Genomic DNA, 8544 nt, shown 5'->3' on the forward strand with positions numbered 1-8544 from the left:
TAAGGTGGGAAGTGGGGACTCCTAAGATGGGGGCCCCCAGCCCAGGAGGGGTGTCAGAGGTACAGGTGGTCCAGCCTGACGACAGGAGCTGGTGGGTTTCCATGGCGCCAGGTCTCAGGTCACTCCCGCAAAACCGACTCTGTGCCTATGCTTCTATTCGCCCCTTTCTTTGGAATGACCTTTATTCTCCTGTCAAACTCCTACTGTTACCAAACTCAGGTTCAGCTGCTTGCCGCTCAAGAATCCAATACTGAGAGACAAGTCTTGGGTAAAAGGAAAGATGGCTTTACTGAGGAAGCCGGCAATCCTGGGGAGATGGTGGACTCACGTCCCAAGGAACCAGCTTCCCACTCCCCAGGTTTTGCTCGGAGATTCTACAGGGAAAGGAGGAAGGGGCTATGTGCTGAGGAGAGGGCTGTGGGGGCGTGGTCAGCTCGTGGACATCCTTCTGATTGGCTGGTGGTGAGGTAACCAGGAGTCTGCATCATCAACCTTCTGGTTCCAGCTGGTCTGGGCCTACCTGCTTGTGGGCAGCAGTTAACTTCTTCCACTTGGTAAGGGCTTCAGTATCTGCAGAACAGCCCCAGGGACATGGCTCAGAATAGTATCTATAGCCCTTGAGGAGGAAATAAAGGTCCTTGACTTTGTTTAATGGCTAAACCATCATTGTTTTGTCTTGCTTGACTGTTTTCCTTTCTTTCCACATTTTCTCATTTCTCTGATTCAATATATTCTTTGGGTAAAGTTTTTCTACAGACAAGAGGCAGGTGGAGGACATGGGGAGGGGGGTGTTGTCCCAGGAAGGCCCTACAGGGTCCTGCTCGCTAACACTACATTTCTCAAGACTCAGTTCGGGGCTGGCCTCCTAGGAGGCATCCCTGGAACAGAGCATTTTGCTGCTCTGTGCAGTCACGGCCTGCGTCCTGCGGGGCCATCAGCCCACAGGCCCTAGCCCTGCCTCCTCTGGATCCTGGGTGGGTCCAGCGGGGGAGAGATTGGGGGGCAGGAGACGTGGTGGAGCCAAAGCATCTGTCCCCTCCCTCACCATTCATTCCCATTTTGGTATCTAGTTACTTCCATCACGTGTGTGACAAATTCCCTGTATTAAACTCCCTCTCTATGAAACCCCCGAGGGCTTCTGTTTTCGGAGTCACACCTATTTGACAGGGGCAGGAGACCTTGCTGGCCAAGGGGACAGGCTGTGGCATCAGTCCAGGCCCAGCTCTGATCCTCACTGGCTGTGTGACCTTGGGCAGGTTACTTTAGTGCTCTGGGTCTCAGATTCTCCACCTAAAAAGTGGGAACAATAACAATGACCTGGGAGGGATGTTGTGTGTTAGCACAGAACCAGCACCCAGTTGGGCCTCAAAAATGCTAGTCTGCCTGTATCATAGTGTGGTCTGGGGGTGTGTCTGACTGCAGAGGTCTACAGGGCATCCCAGCAGAGTGGCCGAGAGCTCCATGAGGAAGCCGAGGGTCAGAGACTTGAAGCTGTTTGCTGGAGACCACAGCCCATAAGAGGCAGAACTGGGATTCAAACCCGGGCCGTGTGACTCCACAGCCCAGCCCACTAATGCCACCCAAGGCTCTTCCCGCCTGCCTGGCGAGAGATGGTGCTCAGGCAGCCGGGGAGGGCCAGGTCGCGGGCCTGCGGCTGGAGATGGGCTCTGTGGGGTGCTCAGCCAGGCAGTGTCCCTTCCCGGCCCCACCTGTGTTTGTCGGCCTCGGGGGGCCCGACATCTGGGCCCACGTGACTCAAGCGGACCTCAGAACCCCTCTCCCAGGTGTGGCACAGCTCCTGCAGTAAACAGATGTGGACCACACGGGACACATCCATTGATGCCCCTTGGGAATCTGTAGGCTTACAGTGGCAGCAGGAAGGAGTAGCCGTGCAGCCAGCAGAGACACAGGAGGATTCTCGGTGACCATGGCAGTCAGACGCCTGACTGCCCGGGCCTCTTGCATCTGGATTTCCTATTCTTCCTCCTTCAGTCTCAGAGGCTGCAGGATGCGGAGAGAGTCTACCCCACGGTGAGCCGGGGTGTCGGTGGGCCGTATGGCCCATGTGTGCTGCTTCCACTTCACCCGCCATTAAGCTCCAGTCCAGCTGAGGTCTACACTACTCCCGTCTGCCGGACCAGGGGAAGCTGCCAGGTCCCGGAAGTGAGTCTGAAGCAGTATCCCACCTCCCCTCAGGGCCCCCTCCCCACCCCAGTGCCCTCACGTGCCCGTGTAGTGCCCTGGCCTGGCATGCTTTTTATGTCCCTGTCATCAGACTGCTTTCCTGACAGCTCAGATGGACAGATAATTTGATTGGCGTCTGGGGAGAAAGCGGGGTGACTTTTGGCATCCACATTTGGCTACAGTACAAGAGAAAGAGTGTTAAGTGAGCTGGAAGGGAAGTCTTGGAGCCCGGAGTAAGATGTGTTGGCTTGAATCATCAGGGGAGGTGTCCCGGGGTGACGTCACTGGGAGCTGGTTAAAGGATGCATAGGGTCCACATAGGGCATTGGAGGAGCGAGGAAGACTGTGGAGCTCAGGGAGCAACAATAACCCTCTGAGGCTGGGGTGCAGACAGTGTGGCGGTAAAGGCAGTGGCGGGGGCGCGGAGGCCGGCGGGGGCCCCAGAAGGTAGGCAGCTGCCCGCCAGGTCACGGAGGGTTGGAATGTTGTTCCTGCCGTGATTGGGGTCTTTCATCACTCCCCAGGGACACAAAGAAGGCAAAGCACGATCCGATTTGCTTCAAGGAAAGGAGGCCGATGCATGTAGGTGTGGGTAGAGCCCAGGTGGGCAAAGCAGGAGATGGGCGGAGCGGCGGGGCCGCGCTGTCCGAATCCACCGCGGGGTGTCGCCCTGCACCAGTTTGAGTGCCGGGCCCTGGTGAATGCCCTTTCTGCCCAAGGGGACTTAACAGGAGAAGAATCTTTTGTGCCAGGCAGCGGTGAAAGGTTCCCGGGTGACGCAGGCTGGTAAACAAGCTGCCCCGAGAGCCCGCGTCAGGAGCAAACGGCGACCTTGTTGGCGGGCGAGGGCGCGTCCTGCGGCTCTGCTCTCGGGCTGGCGGTGGGCGTGGGGCGGGGGTCCCGCTCGGCGTCCTGCGCGTCCGCGGACGAGGACGCGGCCGCCTCCGGGCACCGCGTCCCGCTGGGGACCCCAGGCACCCTCCTGGATTGCTGCAGACAGCCGCAGGCAGATGCTGGAGGAGGTGCGGGGGACATCAAGGTCTGGGCAGCCCCTGCGCCCACATGCGACCACCCTCCCCCTCCAGTTTAAACCTTGCTGGGAAATCTGCACCCTGCCTCAAACTCCAGCACCGCCGCAGCCTGAGCGCCATCGGAAACTTCATTTATTCGGAATCCTGTTTCAGGCTCACGTCCTCCCCAAACACTAACCCGAGGCGTTTTTACCCCAACTCTGCTGGGCCTTTTAGTGAAAACCTCATTTCTAACCCCCAAACCCCCAAATGAAACCTAACCCAACCCGGATGTGACCAACTCCAAACCCAACCCTGGGCTCACAGACATTTTAAACCACTGAATAAACAGACAAGAAATGCACAAATATGTTATGGGTGTAAAAATCCCAGTGACACCAATGGAGGGGGTCAGGCGTGGATGGTCAGGGGTCCACCACACCCCCATCTCTCCAGAACCCTCGGCTTTGCAGGGGGCGTCCATCCTTTGGGGAATGGGATCCTCCCAGCCCCACTTTCATGGGTCTTGCTTTTCAGACGAAGCTGTCGCCAGGCAGCCTGTGGAGAGCTTGCCCGATTCGAGGTGCCTGGCCTGGCACGTGGTGGCCACTCGCGTTTGTGTGGAACGGCCGGCCCACCGGAGATCCGTGCACCCCCCCCCCCCGCGTTTCCCCTCTATTATCAGCAAGTGCTGTCCCTGTACGGAAATGTGTAAGGAGTGCTGGGCTCACTTCAAATCCAGATCGGTGCTGCCGAGTTGCCCTTTGGTTGTATTCTTTTGTTTTGTTCTGTTCTTTTTTTGCCTGTGCCAATTTCACTTCCACCAATGTTGCTGGGAAGTGTTAGCTTCTTCAACATTTACCGACGCTGAGTATTATCAGTCTTTCTCATTTTTTGCCCATTTGATGGGAAGAAAAATCCCAAATATCATTTTAACATGCATTTCTCAAGGACCTATCTGCAATCTCTCCAACAACTGTTTATTAAGTGTTCAACAAATATTTCTTTATACCATATAATAAAAATCAGCACTTCCTTGCCCAGTCTCTGGCTGCTTCCTCTGGTTTATTTCTCCCTATTCCTAAACAACCTGTTTAAGCTTTGATTTCTCAGTTTATCAGTTTTAGATACGTGTCAGTGACTCCCCACACTTGATTCAGGGTTTGGGAGTCAGTCTTTTCCGATTTATGACTAGATCAGTGCGGTTCCCTTGTGAGACATTACGTTCTTGTCTGTTCTCCCTGAAATTAAATCCTCCATTTTCCCCCTTCTTTATTTGTCCACTTTTTGAATTGTGAAATACATAAATTATACAGAAGACTGTGTAACATATATGCACAATTCAAAGAATAACAATTTTAAAAAGGAACAAATACCCAGGTTAAGAGCCAGACTGTTGCCAGTTCCTTAGAAATCCCTGGTGGCCCCATCCTGACTTTTGGGCTGTGCTCCTCCTGGCTTTGTAGTTTTGTCACCCACCTTTGTATTCTGAGAGAGTTTGTTGAGTCTTTCCTGGCACGTGGTGGGTGAACTTTGTGGAAACGGAAGCATTTGTCCTTATTCTTGGAGGATGAGCTTTCTCGCTCAGCACTGGGAAGAGGTATGTCCACGTGCCTGTGGCTCACCCATGTCCATTGCCACGTAGCAGCATTTCATCGTATGAACACAGCACGATTTACTGATCTATTTTACTGCCGATGACATTAGTGGTTTTTTTGTTGTTGTTGTTGTTGTTGTTTTGGCCACGCCTCGGGGCATGTGGGATCTTAGTTCCCCGACCAGGGATCGAACCTGTGCCCCCCTCAGTGGAAGCACAGAAGTTTAACCACCGGACCGCCAGGGAAGTCCCTGCCGATCACATTTGGATTCTGTGCAGTTTTTTCTTGTACAAACAATGCTCCAAAAACCAACCTTGTACATGCCACCTGATGCACAGATACGGGTGGAGCAGCTTGGTCCGAAGAAGGGTGTTCATTCTGCTTTACTGGCTGACACTAGACTTTCCCACAGTGGCGGTGCCAGTTTACACTCCAGCAGCGGGGATTCTACGTTCCCTGTGATCTGCTGCCTTGCCAACACTCTGAATTGTCATTTTTGCCGTCGGATGGGAGTCCCTTCTCAGTGTGCGCTTCGTTTGCACGTCCCCGTGGCCGAGGGTGGTGGGTGGAACCCCTTTCCCTGTGCTTCTTGGCGCTCAGCCTCCCTGTCCTGTGGAGCGTTTCTGGAAGTCGTTGCTCATTTTCCTGTGGAGTTGCTGTCTTTTCCTGTCAATTTGCAGGAGTCCTTAGGCACTATAGACACTCATCCCTGGTCCGATATATGTGTCACAAATATCTTCATTTTCTAAAGACTTTATAGATGTGCTTGCCACATTTTTGTCTTTAACCCACCTGGAAACTACTTTTGTGTATAGTGTGAATCAGAGGCTCACTTTCACTTTTCCCCTGTTTGGCTAGCGGATTACTGCAGTACCATATACTAAGGTCTATCCTTTCCTCTATCTGCACTTTGATCGTGGCCATATATGAAGTATCTGTACATACCCTGTGTCCAGGCCCCATTTTACTCAGTTGGTCCCTTTATCATCTGTTTGATTCTATATGTCATGATCACTCATCATTACAACAGCTCTAAATATCACTTCTTAATGGACAGACACACAGGCAGTTCCATCAGTGCCTTAGGTGTGTGTGTTTTCTTGCATAGATCCCTCCTGGGACCGCCCGCCCTGCTGCTCTTACCTTGACTGGCTGATTTCTTGGCCTCCTGGTTGGTTGTCACATTAGGACTTCCTTTCCTTCTTCTTTGCAAGAAAGTGTCTCCTGCTCCCTGGGTCTACTTTCTTGTTTTGGTGGAGCATTCTTCTAGTGGCTTTCTGAGAGAGTCATGGGAGGAAAACTTTAGAGAGCTTACATTTCTAGACAGTCACCTGCTTGATAGTTTGGCTGGGTACAGAATTCTAGGTAGGAGTAATTTTTCTCCTGGGATGTTGAACGCATTTTGCAGCCCCTTGTGACAGATGATATTTTCCAAAAATAGAGCAGTATGTCCAGTCCCGAACACTCATCCATAACCTTGCTACTCTTTAGCAGGACACCCTAGAGCCTCAGCAGGTCCTCGGACGGCCCTGACGAACAGAAGGCGACAGAAGTCAGGTGGTGTGACTTTCCAGGCTAGGTCATGAAAGATGATAGGGCTTCCTCCGGACTCTCGCTCCTGGACTTGGACTCTCAGCCCCGTAAATCAGCTTCCTTGCTGTGAGGAAGCCCTGGCCACGTGGAGAGGCCATGTGTGGGTGTCCTGGCTGGTAACCCCAGCTAAGGCGTCAGCCCAGAATTAGCATCAATCCCAGACTCGAGTGACCAATCTTCCAGATAATTTCAGGTTGCAGACTTCAAATCACCCAGCTGATGCCAAGTGGAGCAGAAATGTACCGTCCACACTGAGCCTACTTAGATTGAAGCTTTAAGGGCAAAATAACGATTGTCATTGTTTTTCTTTTAATAAATAAATTTATTTATTTATCTATTTTTGGCTGCGTTGGGTCTTCGTTGCTGCGTGCAGGCTTTCTCTAGTTGCAGTGAACGGGGGCTACTCTCCGTTGTGGTGCGCAGGCTTCTCATTGAGGTGGCTTCTCTTGTTGCAGAGCATGGGCTCTAGGTTACGCGGGCTTCAGGAGTTGGGGCACGCGGGCTCAGAAGTTGTGGCGCACGGGCTCGGTTGCTCCACGGCATGTGGGATCTTCCCGGACCAGGGCTCGAACCCGTGTCCCCTGCATTGGCAGGTGGATTCTTAACCACTGCACCACCAGGGAAGCCCCCGCTGTCATTGCTTTGAGCCAGTCAGTTGTGGGGTATTTGTTATGTAGCCTGTGTGACCGGAATGCCCCTCTTCATGCCAGCTACTGGCTAAGCAGACTTGAGGACATGATGGTGAGCCCTGCACCTGAGAACATGATCTAGTCAATCAATTTAAATAAATTTTAAAATACTGTAACAGAAGGTGAGCATCCCACATGTTCCCAGCGCCCAACGTTTATTCCCGTTCACAGCAGCATACTTGGACGCGGCAGCGCGCAGCCTTCCCGAAGGATGGAGGACCAGCGGTGGGTCTGCTTCTCTGGGCGCATTCGGCCGGATTGGGCTGGTGACCTGGGGTGATGGGAAGTTGGAGAGCAAAGCCCTGTGAGGACTGTGCTGGCCCTCGCTCTGCCGCGGCCACGAGTCGCTCCAAGTCGCCGGGGACCCAGATGAAGCAGGAAGGCGGGTCACCTGGGGAGTGTGTGGAGGAGCCCAGAGCCGGGCAGGGGGTGCAGGAAGCCCGGGCCCAGACGGGCCCTTTTCTGCCCCGGCCATAGGTCTGAGAGGGTGCTGGTGCTGGGGCTGAAGAAGGGGCTTCGGACTGCCTCCCGGGGGTGGGCCCCAGCCTGAGCAGGGTGAGATTATTCCTTCAATCATTCAAGAAAGAGAAACTGAGTTATTTGTAGTGAGGTGGTTGGAGTTAGAGTCTGTCATGCAGAGTGAAGTAAGTCAGAAAGAGAAAAACAAATACAGTATGTTACACATATATATGGAATCTAAGGGGAAAAAAAAAAGGTCATGAAGAACCTAGTGGTAGGACGGGAATAAAGACAGACCTACTAGAGAATGGACTTGAGGATATGGGGAAGGGGAAGGGTAAGCTGTGACAAAGTGAGAGAGTGGCATGGACATATATACACTACCAAACGTAAAACAGATAGCTAGTGGGAAGCAGTCGCATAGCACAGGGAGATCAGCTCGGTGCTTTGTGACCACCTAGAGGGGTGGGATAGGGAGGGTGGGAGGGAGGGAGATGCAAGAGGGAAGAGATATGGGAACATATGTATATGTATAACTGATTCACTTTGTTATAAAGCAGAAACTAACACACCATTGTAAAGCAATCATACTCCAATAAAGATGTTAAAAAAAAAAAAAAGAAAGAGTTACTGAAGAGTCACCCCCCCGCCAGGCATGCAGCAAAGAACAAAAGAAGCAAAAGTCCCTCCCCTCAAAGAGCTAACCTTCTCGTGGAGAGAAAGACAGCGCCTAGCAGCCCAGTGGGCCGAAGCCAAGCCTGGCGGGCGCCAGGAGGGCGGCGGGGGATGGCGGTGGTTCTTTGAACACTGGTCAGCGAGCGGAAGTTGTCTTTGAGCCAGAGAGCTGAGGAGGTGAGGGTGGCAGGCAGAGGGGACCCCCCGGGGGAGCAGGACGGGGAGGGCACTGGGTGTGTCTGGTGAGAGCGAGCCTGGAAGAAGAAAGTCAGGGAGGAAGGGGACCGCGTAGACTGGAAAACACCCCCAGTGCACCAGTTAAAATGAAGGTGAAAC

General features: G+C 53.1%; 1 long non-coding RNA gene across 1 annotated transcript; it reads right to left on the reverse strand.

Moving 5' to 3' along the window:
- Window positions 1-264: 264 nt before the first annotated feature.
- Window positions 265-6144, reverse strand: LOC103017097 (uncharacterized). The gene is made up of 2 exons (XR_451055.2): window positions 5936-6144; window positions 265-570 (listed from the first exon to the last, which is right to left on the reverse strand). It is a non-coding gene; the product is annotated as an uncharacterized LOC103017097 (long non-coding RNA).
- Window positions 6145-8544: the final 2400 nt, after the last annotated feature.

The sequence above is a fragment of the Balaenoptera acutorostrata genome, chromosome 10 (genome assembly GCF_949987535.1).
Source record: "Balaenoptera acutorostrata chromosome 10, mBalAcu1.1, whole genome shotgun sequence".
Taxonomy (NCBI): domain Eukaryota; kingdom Metazoa; phylum Chordata; class Mammalia; order Artiodactyla; family Balaenopteridae; genus Balaenoptera; species Balaenoptera acutorostrata.